Source organism: Oncorhynchus kisutch, linkage group LG12, assembly GCF_002021735.2.
Source record: "Oncorhynchus kisutch isolate 150728-3 linkage group LG12, Okis_V2, whole genome shotgun sequence".
NCBI classification, from domain to species: domain Eukaryota; kingdom Metazoa; phylum Chordata; class Actinopteri; order Salmoniformes; family Salmonidae; genus Oncorhynchus; species Oncorhynchus kisutch.
This window is the reverse complement of record NC_034185.2, coordinates 54404978-54422386: the sequence shown is the minus strand read 5'-3', so window position 1 is coordinate 54422386 and position 17409 is coordinate 54404978. Positions and strand designations below refer to the sequence as shown.

The 17409-nt window shown below is 42.9% G+C and overlaps 1 protein-coding gene across 1 annotated transcript in view; it reads left to right on the top strand.

Annotated features, from left to right (window-relative positions):
• Window positions 1-17409, top strand: part of tenm3 (teneurin transmembrane protein 3) — a 380000-nt gene that overhangs the window by 49057 nt on the left and 313534 nt on the right. The gene's annotated exons all lie outside the window — the stretch shown is intronic.

The window sequence follows — 17409 nt, the reverse complement described above, 5'->3', positions numbered from 1 at the left end:
CTCTGTGTGCCTTATTTGAAAAATGTTGTAGCACACAAACATATTTGAGGTAACAAACCGTTTTCTTTGTAGTAATGTTGCAAGCGTGACGGTCATGAATCCGTTTTCTGTGTATTCTCCATGGCTCTCAGGGGCTGTGGTACAGTGAAGTAATCATTGCAACAATTATCATCTGGGTGATTTATTTCTATGCACACTGGTTCTCATAAATAAAACATTCCAGGTCGCACAGCTAAATATTTAGGGGCATATGCGAGTAAAATACGTAGTTGCACTGTAGAGCCGTGTATTTCACTCAACCATGAAGCAAAGATCATTCACTGTAGCATCAATGCTTTATCAAGGTCAGCAACATAGTTTCCTGTTTCTCTCATTATGACCAGTCTATCCAGTTGACACCATAGTGTCCTCCATGTTTGATCCAAAATGGCCTCCCTCCGTGTGGTTTCCATCCGGCCCATTCAGTATCTCACCCACTCTGGGGAACAGAGGAGCCTCCCGCTCTGTTTGACTGGCGTGACCATCAATCTGTAGCTCAGGGGGTTGGCACCAGACTCCACACTGAGGGAATTTAACAGCAACACACACACACACACCTGTCCTACATGTGTTTATGTAACATCACAATCTCAACAGACAAACTAAAATTTAACAGCAACCGATAATCTGGGTTTGTGTTGAACAGAAGGAGGGATGTGTCCTCTGAGACCTTGTGATGTTTCTTCTGGCTCTGGACCGGTGTGGATGACGAGGGAAGGCCGACCTGGTCTGGCTTGCCAGAAGAGCTGCAGAGTTTCTACACAGAGATACTGAAGAGATACTGCAGCAGATATCAGAGATACTGCAGAGATACTGCAGCAGATATTAGCGATACTGCAGCAGATATCAGAGATACTGCAGAGATACTGCAGCAGATATCAGAGATACTGCAGCAGATATCAGAGATAATGCAGCAGATATCAGAGATACTGCATAGATACTGCAGCAGATATCAAAGATACTGCAGAGATACTGCAGCAGATATCAGAGATACTGCAGCAGGTATCAGAGATACTGCATAGATACTGCAGCAGATATCAGAGATACTGCAGAGATACTGCAGCAGATATCAGAGATACTGCAGAGATACTGCAGCAGATATCAGAGATACTGCAGAGACACTGCAGCAGATATCAGAGATACTGCAGCAGGTATCAGCGATACTGCAGAGATACTGCAGCAGATATCAGCGATACTGCAGAGTTGCTGCAGAGATGCTGCAGAGATACAACAGAGATACTACAGCAGATATCAGTGATACTGCAGAGATGCTGCAGAGATACTGCAGAGATACTGAAAAGGTACTGCAGCAGATATCAGAGATAGTGCAGCAGGTATCAGAGATACTGCAGCAGATATCAGAGATACTGCAGCAGATATCAGAGATACTGCAGAGACACTGCAGCAGATATCAGAGATACTGCAGAGACACTGCAGCAGGTATCGGAGATACTGCAGCAGGTATCGGAGATACTGCAGAGATACTGCAGCAGATATCAGCGATACTGAAAAGGTACTGCAGCAGATATCAGAGATAGTGTGGATAGAGAGGGAGAGATAAGTAAGATCTGTGTGGGTGTGTGTTAGGCTTGGGCGATATACCGTATATACTGAATACCAGGGTACTTGGAAAAAGCCACGAGATGGTTTTTCAATACTGTCAAAACGATTTCATTGAAGTTGTTCAATAAATTAGAATATTTGTAGCTACTTTTTAAGTTGTTACCAGCAGTCAACTTGTGCAATACCTTAAAGCAGATTTCAGATAAAGCAGATTGCATTCCTCATTCCTCATTTCACCTGTCACATTATTTTACATTATGAAGCTTACCATTGTGCCCCAGAGCAGTTGAGCCAGCCAGGTGTTTGTTTGTCAATAGCACAACGGGAGAAAGCGGGAGCTGGTAAGTCCATAGCGTTCTTTATCTATTGGAGAGTCACTGTTGTGAGGCACACATGAGGTGACGAAGTTACGCTTGTATGAGATTCACTACTAAATGTTTGCCACCAGATACCTTATTATAGCTTTCTGCCAGAAGTCAAAGAGCTGTCCAGCTGCCATTGTTTCCCTGTGCCTCCTACTAGTGTTGTCTTTCTCCTCCATTCTTCTCCCCTCTGCTCCAAGTGCACATGTTGCTCTTCCTTCAGAAACGCATGCGTCACAACTTTGTTCATTTGCACAATTTATTTAGTTCACTTTGGCTTGTAAATGTCCCCACTCACCGAAAATGACATTCAGTAGCTACTAGCTGTGCTTGTATAACTTTATGAGCTGGATTTGTCTGTCTTTGCAATTAGTTTTTATTTTTTGTTCATTAGCATTTAAATAACATTGTCTATGTGATTTCGATGTTAGTTTGCGCTAAGTTGGTTAGCATTCTGGTAATGGAGGCCAAATGGACTTTTCTTGCATTTTAGCGCCCCCTTGTGTGCTATGTCGGTAATACTGTAAATCCCGTATGAGAGAAAGACGGTATGAGAATATGAAAATCTAGATACCGCCCAATCCGTGTGTGTGTGTGTGTGTGTATTGAGCCTACCTTCAAGAAATCCATAGATACACATTGATCACCCAGCTTGATCAGCTGTTCCCCACAGATTCAGATCATTAGTGGGGAACAACGGATAGTGTTTTTCTGTTCCATGGCACTTCCCACTGCCAATATTAAACCGCTAAAAACGTCCACTAGGACCCAGACAGAGACACAGTTCTGCAGCAGAGGCTCTGTGTGAAATCAATGTCAACCAAATGAGTTTGTGTTTTTCTCTTTAGTTGTTTCACAGCTTAGCCCCTTGAGTCGAGTCAGTTTGTCTCTCTTTTTGGAGATTTATTTTTGTTATTGACCCCAAAGGCTTTAGTCATAGTCTGTTTTGAATAGTGCACATGAAAGTGAAATATTTTTTCTGAATGTAATCGCACAAAGTTTGAATGTAATTGCAAAGAAAGTATATATTGTTGTAGGTTCACTCTCCTCATGTGGCCTCTCTCTCCGTCTGTCTCTCTCCGTCTGTCTCTTTCTCTCTCCCTTTCTCTCTGAGTAATCAGAGAAGCTAGACGAGAAAGAAAAACACACCAACTCCGACAGAAGTGCACCAGATTCTATTCAATTCCTCTCCCCTTGTTACTTCTCTTTGGGAGGAGGCAATTAAGCCCAATTTGCCTTGATTAGGCTGCATGCCTAATGTGCTTGGAAGAGGAGAGAAAAAATGTTGCTCTGCAATTTGGGTGGAAGACACGTGCGAAGAAGACAAGTGATTGCACAGTAACTTTCAATTGCCATTTTAACAAGTGTCAGGATTCAGGAAGGAAAGGAGAACTTTGAGCTGTAATATTTCCTCCCTGGTAGAGAAGCTGTTTTTCTCAAGGAGGCTTGTCGTAGGGTGGTAACACTTTGGTAACACTTTGCGCCGTTATGCCTGAAGGTGTAATGCATTATAATGCTGTTATAATGCATTTTAACACTTGTTTCTAGGGCTTATGCATGCTTATAACAAGTAATACATCATTATACCTAAGGCTTTAGGTAAAATGTTACAGAGAATTTCTCCTCCCTATTTCCAGTCTGACCTGGCGGCCATCTTTGTTGGGGCTGACGAGATATCATTCTCCAGCTACAGGTAGAGACCGCTTTGACGAAGCTTTGGATAAACGAGTGTTACTGGCAGCGTGGGGGATTTTCTTCTTTCTACACTCACTGCTAGAGAGACTGCCATACAGGTCAGGATGTAGGCCTAGTCACTCATATAGGTCAGGATGTAGGCCTAGTCACTCATGCAGGTCAGGATGTAGGCCTAGTCACTCATACAGGCCAGGATGTAGGCCTAGTCACTCATACAGGTCAGGATGTAGGTCTAGTCACTCATACAGGTCAGCATGTAGGCCTAGTCACTCATACAGGTCAGGATGTAGGCCTAGTCACTCATACAGGTCAGGATGTAGGCCTAGTCACTCATACAGGTCAGGATGTAGGCCTAGTCACTCATATAGGTCAGGATGTAGGCCTAGTCACTCATACAGGTCAGGATGTAGGCCTAGTCACTCATATAGGTCAGGATGTAGGCCTAGTCACTCATGCAGGTCAGGATGTAGGCCTAGTCACTCATACAGGTCAGGATGTAGGCCTAGTCACTCATACAGGTCAGGATGTAGGCCTAGTCACTCATACAGGTCAGGATGTAGGCCTAGTCACTCATACAGGTCAGGATGTAGGCCTAGTCACTCATACAGGTCAGGATGTAGGGCTAGTCACTCATACAGGTCAGGATGTAGGCCTAGTCACTCATACAGGTCAGGATGTAGGCCTAGTCACTCATACAGGTCAGGATGTTGGCCTAGTCACTCATACAGGTCAGGATGTAGGGCTAGTCACTCATACAGGTCAGGATGTAGGCCTAGTCACTCATACAGGTCAGGATGTAGGCCTAGTCACTCATACAGGTCAGGATGTAGGCCTAGTCACTCATACAGGTCAGGATGTAGGCCTAGTCACTCATACAGGTCAGGATGTAGGCCTAGTCACTCATACAGGTCAGGATGTAGGCTTAGTCACTCATACAGGTCAGGATGTAGGCCTAGTCACTCATACAGGTCAGGATGTAGGCCTAGTCACTCATATAGGTCAGGATGTAGGCCTAGTCACTCATACAGGTCAGGATGTATGCTTAGTCACTCATACAGGTCAGGATATAGGCCTAGTCACTCATACAGGTCAGGATGTAGGCCTAGTCACTCATACAGGTCAGGATGTAGGCCTAGTCACTCATATAGGTCAGGATGTAGGCCTAGTCACTCATACAGGTCAGGATGTAGGCTTAGTCACTCATACAGGTCAGGATGTAGGCCTAGTCACTCATACAGGTCAGGATGTAGGCCTAGTCACTCATATAGGTCAGGATGTAGGCCTAGTCACTCATACAGGTCAGGATGTAGGCTTAGTCACTCATACAGGTCAGGATATAGGCCTAGTCACTCATACAGGTCAGGATGTAGGCCTAGTCACTCATACAGGGGAAGAGTTGGTGAGTTTTCTTCATTTGATGCCAAAAGAGGCTTTCTTTGTCGAAGGGCCAAGCTTCACAAGTCACCCCGTCCCCATTACAGGGTGTTACAGAGAAAAGGTCTAGGCCGGTCTTCCTCTTGGAAGAATAGAATAAAGCACTGGCTGTGTCCCTAATGGCACCCTATTCCCTATAGTGAATGGCATCCTATTCTCTATATAGTCCAACACCTTTGAGGCCTCTGGTCTAAAACAGCACACTATGTAGGGAATAGGGAACCATTTGGGACCCAGACACAGTGTTTGAAAAGCCACGGTGTGCCACTGACTCTCCGCTTTCAGAAAGCTCTGTGCCTGCTTCACTTTTGAGTTTTGATTTGGGTGGAAAGTGAAAGGAGTTGTTTTTTGACCTTGTGAACCTTCTTCTCACTCCTCTTTTCAAAAACCTGATTGATTCATTCCGAACAGAACAGGAGTCTGTGTTTTTGTGTCCCAAATGGCACCCTATTCCCTACATAGTGTGCTGTTTTAGACCAGAGGCCTCAAAGGTGTTGGACTATATAGAGAATAGGATGCCATTTGCGACGCACTTGTGTGTGTGTTCCTGTTGCCTTACCGGTTCCTCTTTCCCTGTGAAAGTAGATCTTCACCAAGCCCTTTGAGAAAGTAAAAGCGTTCCCTCACTCTCAGTTCAATTCAATAGACTTTATTGACATGGGAAGTTATATTACTTACAATGTCAATGTACACATATAACTACACTGGTCTGACTAACTGTAATAAAGTAATAATTATAATAAAAGTACTAATACTACTACTACTAATAATAATATTAATACTAATACAAATAATTGTAATACTACTACTACTAATACTACTATATATACTACTACCACTACTACTACTACTAATAATAATAATACTACTACTACCACTAATAATAATACTACTACTACTACTATTACTACTACTACCACTAATAATAATACTAATAATAGTACTACTACTACTACTAATAATAATAATACTACTACTACCACTAATAATAATACTACTACTACTACTATTACTACTACTACCACTAATAATAATACTAATAATAGTACTACTACTACTACTACCACTAATAATTATAATAATACTAGTACTACTACTACTACTACCACTAATAATTATAATAATACTAATACTGCTACTACTACTAATAATAATAATAATAATAGGAGGCCTAGTAGTAGTGGTAATGATATTAACATTAACAGAACTACAACAACATTAGTCATGAGAATAATAATATGTTACAGTAATAGTAGTAGACCAGTCTCAACATGACTGAAAAGCCACATGGCATGGTATGAAAGCCATAACCAAAGAAAATAGCAAATACTATTGTTACATTGGTACTTTTCACTGGCTGTCCCTCGGCTTGTGGCAGGAGGCCACATATTTACGTGCCAAAACTGCACATTTTGTTTTTTCCCAATGCGTATTAGATATTTTCGGCATTTTTTTTATAGTTTAAAATGATTTGTAATAAAGGATAATTTGTCCCAGTGTAATAGGTCGCTCTCTCTTTCTTTCTTACTTTATTTTTGATCTCCTCTCTCTTTGTCTCCCTCTCTTTTCTCCTCCCTCTTTCTCTCTCTCTCTCTCTCTCTCTCTGCAGCAGCTTGGGTGCATTAGGGCCAAGTCTTAAACTCTGTGTATTTGGTCATTACAGACCAGAGGGCCTCCCTTTAGTAAACATGAACAGTCTCACAGAGACCATCAGTACAGGCCCTATAGCCCTTAGTCCCTGTAGAACAAAGACACTCCCAATCCCTCTCAAGGTGTTCCCCTTTAAAACTCCATTACCTTAACCTCGTTAACCAGAGACCACATAGGCCTGCTACACTCGAATCAATCCCCAAGCTGACAAGGTAAAAATCTGTCATTCTGCCCCTGAGCAAGGCAGTTAACCCACTGTTTCCCGGGCGCCGAAGACGTGGATGTCGATTAAGTCAGCCCCCCACACCTTTCTGATTCAGAGGGTTTGGGTTAAATGCGAAAAAGGTTGGGTTAAATTCAACATTTCAGTTGAATACATTCAGTTGGTATCCCTCTTTCCCTTTCCTTTCCCTCCCTGAAGTCCCGCACAGGCCCCCAGCCCCCTTCCCCCTATCATTTCCAGACCAGGGTTCAAACACGCCCAACTAGCACTCCAGACAGGCTAAAGTCCAGACTAAAGGCCAAGACAGGAGAAAGTCCAGACTAACGGCCAGACTAAAGGCCAAAACAGGAGAAAGTCCAGACTAAAGTCCAGGCAGGCTAAAGTCCAGACTAAAGTCCAGGCAGGCTAAAGTCCAGACTAAAGTCCAGGCAGGCTAAAGTCCAGTCTAAAGTCCAGACAGGCTAAAGTTCAGACAGATTAAAGTCCAGACCAAAGTCCAGACAGGCTAAAGTCCAGATCAAAGTCCAGACAGGCTAAAGTCCAGACTAAAGGCCAAGACAGGAGAAAGTCCAGACTAAAGGCCAGACTAAAGGCCAAGACAGGAGAAAGTCCAGACTAAAGTCCAGACAGGCTAAAGTCCAGTCTAAAGTCCAGACAGGCTAAAGTCCAGTCTAAAGTCCAGACAGGCTAAAGTTCAGACAGATTAAAGTCCAGACCAAAGTCCAGACAGGCTAAAGTCCAGTCTAAAGTCCAGACAGGCTAAAGTCCAGACAGACTAAAGTCCAGACCAAAGTCCAGACAGACTAAAATCCAGACTAATCTCCAGACAGGCTAAAGTCCAGACAGACTAAAATCCAGACTAATCTCCAGACAGGCTAAAGTCCAGACAGGCTAAAGTCCAGACAGGCTAAAGTCCAGACAGGCTAATGTCCAGACTAAAGGCTCAAAGTATTTGAAAGATCTCAAATAGTATTTGAATCCTGGTCTGATGGCCACTTTCCCTTTGACTGGTGAGTCCCTGACGCCACACAACAGCCCTCCATCCCTTCATCTCTCCCTCCTCATTTAATCTGTGTCCTGGGCGTCGTTTTGGGGAGAGTAGCCTTTAAATAACCACAGCCCAGCGCAGCAAACCTCTTCAGTATGTGCAGTCTGTCACTTTGCATTAGGAGTCATTATGGCTCCCTGTAGCTTGGTCTGTAGTTTGTTTGTGTATCGGTCTGAGGCATCAGCTGTTTACAGTCTGAGGAGAAGAGGAGGCTTAAAGGATTCATAAGGGACGTAGTGAGACATGGCTGCTATATGAGGCCCTCTCTCTTTCTCCTCTCAAAATATACATTGTTGTTGTATAGTACCATATACAATCTGGTTGAATATAACGCTGAGACTTCTACATGAAGCCCTGTTCTCCTTCCCTAAAAAAGACATATTGGTTATTTTTCTATCCATCAGGTTATTCATTAAATGTATTACCGGGACCATGTACAATTTAAATATACATCTGAAAGGGAAGTTTAATCCATTTGTAATGCTCCGGGTGTCGTGGGTGTGGAGTCAAATGCAGGAGACAGAGAGTTCAATGCTGTGCGTCTTTTAATAGCACCTAACGCACCACAGGGTGCTCACAAAAGTTACGTTCCCAAACACAGGGAATCAAAAAGTACAATGGAACAAATCACGACCAGGCACAAACACGTACCTCTACAACAGAGCCGAAGGTTACATAGAAATAATCCCGCACAACAACCAGGCGGGCCGGCTGTCTAATAAAGACAAACTAATTAACCCTACACAGGTGCTACCACTAAACATACAAGGAGGGGGAGGAAAAACAATCAGTGGCAGCTAATAGGCCGGTGACGACGACCGCTGAGCGCCACCCGCCCGGGAAAAGGAAACACCCTTGGTCGGACTCGTGACACCATTGTAGCAGACATAGGTAGACTGCTAATTATCTCCAGTCCAGGTGACCGATATCCATTGTTGTTGTAGCCTTTCAACAGTTCATTTACAGGTGCCCTTTGGTCCATTAGTAACTCACCTCATCAATCATTTCCAGGGAAAACCCTTGTGTTTTCATATAGAAAGAATGTGATTCTTCACGTGAAGTCCAAAAGGTCACATGACAGTTGTAGTGCCGTTGTGTCTCTGCGTGCGTCTGCACGCGGTCTGTAATTAATCAACGCTCTGCTTTGCCATAAGCAGCTTCGCCTCTCTCTTGTAGTGAGCTGATTACTCACGGTGCCGGACCACATTAATATAGCGAGACCAATGGAAGCACTTTATTCCACATGGACTTCCAAGGGAAACGTTTCTTCTGCTTTATTCCAACTCCTCTGAAATACATACAGAGAACACATACAGGACCAAGAGTAACATAGAAATACTATGGCCATAGAACACATACAGGACCAAGAGTAACACAGAAATACTATGGCCATAGAACACATACAGGACCAAGAGTAACACAGAAATACTATGGCCATAGAACACATACAGGACCAAGAGTAACACAGAAATACTATGGCCATGTTCAAATCTGGCCTGCCTACTACTTACTTAAACTGCATACTGTGTACTAATCGTACTGCCCACTCATGACCAAAACGTTCTTTCTTGCCTTGCATTGGTAAACGCGGGTTGTCTTGTCATTCTTCAACACTGTTGTAGTACAACGGCTGTGCAAAGGGAGGGAGCTCCCATCTCACTTTGTTCATGGTGCCGACTGGAGTTGTTTTCTTTGCAAGAAACTTGTCCGCCAATGACAGTGAAGTGACATGTGTCCCCTTGCCAATGTAAGGTTCCACAAGCCCTCATCGTCACATTCTCTGACACTCGCTCACCTGCTGCCAGATGTGGATCTTTTCCCAGATATGGAAAGCCGTTCAGCGTGTACAAAAATGCACGCTTTTCCTGTGTAGCCTTCTCCAAGTAGGCCAGAGGAGACCGATACGACTGCTTTGATTGGGTGAACTGATATAGGGTACATGCCATTTTGAGATTAGGCCTATAATTAGACTGGATCAATACAATCGAATGGTCCGCCCTGTTCTTCATTCACAATTGGTGATGACATCATTATGCATCAACTCTGCCATTCCCCCCCTTTCTCCCCATCATACTTTACTTCATGTATTTCATCTGTTGTTGTATGTTGACATTAGTTCCGGTATAGTTTAGGTTCAGTTTTGAGGCAATTATTGGAGTGATTATCATCGGGGCTCAACACTTTCAGCTGTTGGGAGGAGCGGAGCAGTGGCACGAGGGGACGCCATAACAAACTGGTTGTGACGCTAGTTCTGTTGGTGATATTAAGATTCTAACAGCGGCAGTGTGTTAGACTTGGTTAGGACAAGGCAAGGACGAGGATGGGCAAAGGAGTAATAATGAGCAGTCAAAATGACTGCTTTAGCAGTTCTAGTGTTAAGGTGATAGGGACAGCTGTGTGTAACCATGACGTCACGTTTGAATAATATTTCTGTTATCTGTGTTTGTGTAGCTGGTGTGATGAGTAATACTGTACGTTGATAAGCCTTGTTGTTGTTTCAGTAACCTTCTGGAGTAAAGGAAGCTGTGTTGATATAGCCAAGGACATGCTCCTTTACAGTGCATTGTGATTAGTTTTATTCAGCAAGTGTCGCTTTTTAGGGCTTATAAATCAGACAATGTGTCTCATCCTTCCATTATCCATGCTCTCTCTCTCTCTCTCTCTCTCTCTCGCTCTCTCTCTCTCTCTCCCTCCCTCTCCCTCTCTCTCTCTCTCTGTCTCTCTGTCTCTCTCCCTCTCTCTCTCTGTCTCTCTCTCTGTCTCTCTCTCTGTCTCTGTCTCTCTCTGTCTCTTTCTCTCTCCCCGTGTCTTTCTCTCCCTCTGTCTCTGTTTCTCTGTCTCGCTCTCTCACTCTTTCTCTCTTGCAAGTGAATAGGCCTTATCAAGGGAGTGTCCATCTAGCAAAGGTCTTCCTGTCTCTAGTCAATCTCTCCTCTGTCACCTCTCCTCCTTCTCTCCCATCTCTCTCTTCTCCCCATCCCCATGCTTGTAATTTACCGAGTTTGTATTTGACCTTGTTATCGGGAACAGTGTCTCTAATTCTACGCCACCACATATAAAAGCCCTGGCCAACCCACTCAGCCAGAGAAATGGAGTCACTATAACTGAAATTCCCATTCAAGTTAATGTGGTCTTTGCTGGGGGGGACTGGCAGTCATTTTATTTCTATGAGTACAGCCATCCAGACCTTCCCTGAGTTATGTATCCCTTGTAATTAGACTGGTCGGACCATCCCACTCTTCATTATTGCATTTCTATCTCACAATAGCAGACCATTATCCCCGTCCTCCAGCTTCCATATGTTAATTTAACAGAGATTTGACTGCCCAGTGTATTTTATCTAACTTTTATTTAATCAGTATAAGGATGGACCCCCCCCCCCTCTCTCTCTGTCTCTCTCTCTCTGTCTCTCTCTCTCTCTCTCTCTGTCTCTCTGTCTCTCTCTCTCTCTCTCTCTGTCTCTGTCTCTCTCTCTCTCTCTCTCTCTCTCTCTGTCTCTCTCTCTCTCTCTCTCTCTCTCTCTCTCTCTCTCTCTCTCTCTCTCTGTCTCTCTCTCTCTCTCTCTCTCTCTGTCTCTCTCTCTCTCTCTCTCTCTCTCTCTCTCTCTCTCTCTCTCTCTCTCTCTCTGTCTCTCTCTCTCTGTCTGTCTCTCTCTCTCTCTCTCTCTCTCTGCCTCTCTCACTCTCATTCTGTCTTTCTTTCTCTCTCTCTCTTTCTCTCTCTTTCTCTCCATCCACTCATCCACCCATCCCTAGGCCTGAGATTGCATTGCATTTCTCCCTTACGCAAGCAAAAACAATGTTGGGAGTGAATGGCGCGTCCGTCGATAATGACTGTTTAAATGTTAAATGTGGAGCCTTTCCTTTATTGTCTGGTGTCCTCGCTCGGCTGCTAGGCCCAGGTAGCTAAATCACTTTGCAATGTTTTACGGCTAGCATACGGTGGGACAGAGAGAGGATTCCTGCTATTCTACCACAGTCAGCTCTTCCTGGATGAGTGTAGAACAGCAGGATGAATCATTCAAACCTGAGCTGCCTTCACCATGTGGACAGACACACACACACACACACACACACACAGGTGCGTAAAGACACACATACACGCACAGGTGGAGACGCGCGCGCACATACACACACACACACACACACACACACCCTCTCACACTGATTTTCTACCAGCCCCAGCATTTGTTGCATCTCGTATGCAGATGTATTGGGGCTGCCGGTGGATTGTGCTTACAGCGGTGGTACGTGCAGACATCCCTGTGTGTTGTGATAGATGACCAGCAGAGTCCTCGGTAGTCCTCAGTCGCATGCAGCTCTGGGCTGTTAGACTGAGACAGAGGGAGGAAGCCCTAGACAGTGCATAACATGTGTAGTACTGTTAGATTTAGTTAATGTGTAGTACTGTTAGCTTTAGTTAATGTGTAGTACTGTTAGCTTTAGTTAATGTGTAGTACTGTTAGCTTTAGTTAATGTGTAGTACTGTTAGATTTAGTTAATGTGTAGTACTGTTAGCTTTAGTTATTGTGTAGTACTGTTAGCTTTAGTTATTGTGTAGTACTGTTAGCTTTAGTTAATGTGTTAGCTGTTAGCTTTAGATATTGTGTAGTACTGTTAGCTTTTGTTAATGTGTTAGCTGTTAGCTTTAGTTAATGTGTAGTACTGTTAGCTTTAGTTCATGTGTAGTACTGTTAGCTTTAGTTCATGTGTAGTACTGTTAGCTTTAGTTATTGTGTAGTACTGTTAGCTTTAGTTCATGTGCAGTACTGTTAGCTTTAGTTCATGTGTAGTACTGTTAGCTTTAGTTCATGTGTAGTACTGTTAGCTTTAGTTAATGTGTTAGCTGTTAGCTTTAGTTAATGTGTAGTACTGTTAGCTTTAGTTAATGTGTAGTACTGTTAGCTTTAGTTAATGTGTAGTACTGTTAGCTTTAGTTCATGTGTAGTACTGTTAGCTTTAGTTCATGTGTAGTACTGTTAGCTTTAGTTATTGTGTAGTACTGTTAGCTTTAGTTCATGTGTAGTACTGCTAGCTTTAGTTCATGTGTAGTACTGTTAGCTTTAGTTCATGTGTAGTACTGTTAGCTTTAGTTATTGTGTAGTACTGTTAGCTTTAGTTCATGTGCAGTACTGTTAGCTTTAGTTCATGTGTAGTACTGTTAGCTTTAGTTCATGTGTAGTACTGTTAGCTTTAGTTAATGTGTTAGCTGTTAGCTTTAGTTAATGTGTAGTACTGTTAGCTTTAGTTAATGTGTAGTACTGTTAGCTTTAGTTAATGTGTAGTACTGTTAGCTTTAGTTCATGTGTAGTACTGTTAGCTTTAGTTCATGTGTAGTACTGTTAGCTTTAGTTATTGTGTAGTACTGTTAGCTTTAGTTCATGTGTAGTACTGCTAGCTTTAGTTCATGTGTAGTACTGTTAGCTTTAGTTATTGTGTAGTACTGTTAGCTTTAGTTCATGTGTAGTACTGCTAGCTTTAGTTCATGTGTAGTACTGTTAGCTTTAGTTATTGTGTAGTACTGTTAGCTTTAGTTCATGTGCAGTACTGTTAGTTTTAGTTAATGTGTAGTACTGTTAGCTTTAGTTCATGTGTAGTACTGTTAGCTTTAGTTAATGTGTAGTACTGTTAGCTTTAGTTCATGTGTTAGCTGTTAGCTTTAGTTATTGTGTAGTACTGTTAGCTTTAGTTCATGTGTAGTACTGTTAGCTTTAGTTCATGTGTAGTACTGTTAGCTTTAGTTCATGTGTTAGCTGTTAGCTTTAGTTATTGTGTAGTACTGTTAGCTTTAGTTCATGTGTAGTACTGTTAGCTTTAGTTATTGTGTAGTACTGTTAGCTTTAGTTCATGTGTAGTACTGTTAGCTTTAGTTCATGTGTTAGCTGTTAGCTTTAGTTATTGTGTAGTACTGTTAGCTTTAGTTCATGTGTAGTACTGTTAGCTTTAGTTCATGTGTAGTACTGTTAGCTTTAGTTCATGTGTTAGCTGTTAGCTTTAGTTATTGTGTAGTACTGTTAGCTTTAGTTCATGTGTAGTACTGTTAGCTTTAGTTCATGTGTAGTACTGTTAGCTTTAGTTCATGTGTAGTACTGTTAGCTTTAGTTCATGTGTAGTACTGTTAGCTTTAGTTCATGTGTAAGCGTTAGTTAATTTGTAGTACTGTGTATTTGCTAGTTTTGTGGTTGTCAAAGTCAAATATGAGGATGTTTTTAGTGAGAGAGCTAATGTCCCAACGCCCCCCCCCCCCCCCTCAACTTATCATCAAGCTTTGATTATTTTAATCAGCTGTATAGTGCTAGGGCAAAACCCATAATGTGCACCCAGGGGGGACCCCAGGACCGAGTTTGGGAAACCCTGCCATAGGGGATGAAGAGAGAGAGAGGGAACCCTGGTGGTATTGTGGTATTAGTCAGAGACAGAGTAGATATATGAGGGTGTTTGGGCAGGTCACAGACCCTCTCTCCATCTCTGATGTGTCAGATTCACCTCTCTGCCCCGGCCTGGCTCTCTGTGACCTGATTATAAATCACATTGCTTCATCTGTCATTTAACTGTGATTTTGGGACGAGGGCGAGACAGAGGAACGAGGGGAGAGATGAAGGCGAGGGAAAGACAGACATAATGGTGGACTTAAAACAGTAGGTGTATAGATGGAGAGAAAATGTGTAGTCCCTTCTCATCTCCCCCAGAGCTCTAACAGGCTAGGTAAGAGGTAAGACTGTATATTTGTCATCTGGCCTAATCTGAAGTGTTTCCCGGGCAGCATTAATCTCCCAGCCAGGGCTCAACACAATGGCAATGTTAAGCCGGCCTGAAGAGTGGACAGCAGCCACAGCTCTGACACACACACACACACACACACACACACACACACACACAGCCGCTCTGAGATGCACAGACAGGTAGGGGAATAGAAAGAGAAAACACTACGTAACCATAACTCCATAATCCCTCGGAGCCACCAGGTCAACCATCCAACGACCTTTAGAAGCTACCGTGTCCAATCGGCCACAACGGCTAAGAGCACAAAAGCTGACATTGAGATAAATAGTGTTTGAAGGTTCGTTTCAGTTAGATTTGCTGTTATTGCGAAATCTTTAGCTGGTGGAATGATTTTTTTGCTAAATGGAAAGTAGGTTATTAAATGTCCAACACCAGCATTTGTTATATTATATAAATAATTATAATACATTTGATTTGTTAGATATGATTCATGTTATGTTAAATTACTGATATTTGAAGGCATACTTTTTGTTATATTAATACACTGTAGCTAGCTCGCTAGCTATTTTGTAATAATTTCCCTGATTCTAAAATTCTTAAATGTTATTTCAAATTCAAAGAAAGTCCAGAAATAGATACAAAAATGTACATTTTCAATGTCGCAATGTCCAGAATATCTGTATTTTCCTATTAATTTGAAAAAATAACAATATATATATATATAGGTTGAGCATAATAATATGCATTTCCTATAAATGTTTTGAAGAACAAAAAATAATTAACTAGTGGTAGATATATAATATACCTGTATAAATAATGTTGGATCATTTAGCTTTTAATAAATACATTCCAAACCTATTCTAAAGATCCATGCCAGCACAACAACAGCCAGTCACCAGCCTTGACCACCATCCTTGACGACAATCCAACCAGAATTCAAAACTTTTGATGAGTTCCATCCAATCACGTTGCCTCATAACAGCATCACCACCCCCACTGTGCTTGGCTCTTCGGTAGTAGAGGGGAGAAGACAGAAGCCTGGAATATGTAACAACCGGCAATACGAATACCACCCTATGAATACCACCATGACAGAGTTAGCGGGAACCGGCAGGCGCTGTTTTGTTACACTTTCTTGATACTTCTCTCAGACAATGGCCTTGCTGTCTTCTTCTCTCAGACAATGGCCTTGCTGTCTTCTTCTCTCAGACAATGGCCTTGCTGTCTTCTTCTCTCAGACAATGGCCTTGCTGTCTTCTTCTCTCAGACAATGGCCTTGCTGTCTTCTTCTCTCAGACAATGGCCTTGCTGTCTTCTTCTCTCAGACAATGGCCTTACTGTCTTCTTCTCTCAGACAATGGCCTTGCTGTCTTCTTCTCTCAGACAATGGCCTTGCTGTCTTCTTCTCTCAGACAATGGCCTTGCTGTCTTCTTCTCTCAGACAATGGCCTTGCTGTCTTCTTCTCTCAGACAATGGCCTTGCTGTCTTCTTCTCTCAGACAATGGCCTTGCTGTCTTCTTCTCTCAGACAATGGCATTGCTGTCTTCTTCTCTCAGACAATGGCATTGCTGTCTTCTTCTCTCAGACAATGGCCTTGCTGTCTTCTTCTCTCAGACAATGGCCTGTCTGTCTTCTTCTCTCAGATAATGGCCTTTCTGTCTTCTTCTCTCAGATTATGGCCTTGCTGTCTTCTTCTCTCAGATAATGGCCTTGCTTTCTTCTTCTCTCAGATTATGGCCTTGCTGTCTTCTTCTCTCAGACAATGGCCTTGCTGTCTTCTTCTCTCAGATTATGGCCTTGCTTTCTTCTTCTCTCAGATTATGGCCTTGCTGTCTTCTTCTCTCAGACAATGGCCTTGCTGTCTTCTTCTCTCAGACAATGGCCTTGCTGTCTTCTTCTCTCAGATTATGGCCTTGCTGTCTTCTTCTCTCAGACAATGGCCTTGCTGTCTTCTTCTCTCAGACAATGGCCTTGCTGTCTTCTTCTCTCAGACAATGGCCTTGCTGTCTTCTTCTCTCAGATTATGGCCTTGCTTTCTTCTTCTCTCAGATTATGGCCTTGCTGTCTTCTTCTCTCAGACAATGGCCTTGCTGTCTTCTTCTCTCAGACAATGGCCTTGCTGTCTTCTTCTCTCAGATTATGGCCTTGCTGTCTTCTTCTCTCAGACAATGGCCTTGCTGTCTTCTTCTCTCAGACAATGGCCTTGCTGTCTTCTTCTCTCAGACAATGGCCTTGCTGTCTTCTTCTCTCAGACAATGGCCTTGCTGTCTTCTTCTCTCAGACAATGGCCTTGCTGTCTTCTTCTCTCAGACAATGGCCTTTCTGTCTTCTTCTCTCAGATAATGGCCTTTCTGTCTTCTTCTCTCAGATTATGGCCTTGCTGTCTTCTTCTCTCAGATAATGGCCTTGCTTTCTTCTTCTCTCAGATTTTGGCCTTGGTGTCTTCTTCTCTCAGACAATGGCCTTGCTGTCTTCTTCTCTCAGATAATGGCCTTGCTTTCTTCTTCTCTCAGATTATGGCCTTGCTGTCTTCTTCTCTCAGACAATGGCCTTGCTGTCTTCTTCTCTCAGATAATGGCCTTGCTTTCTTCTTCTATCAGATTATGGCCTTTCTGTCTTCTTCTCTCAGACAATGGCCTTGCTGTCTTCTTCTCTCAGATAATGGCCTTGCT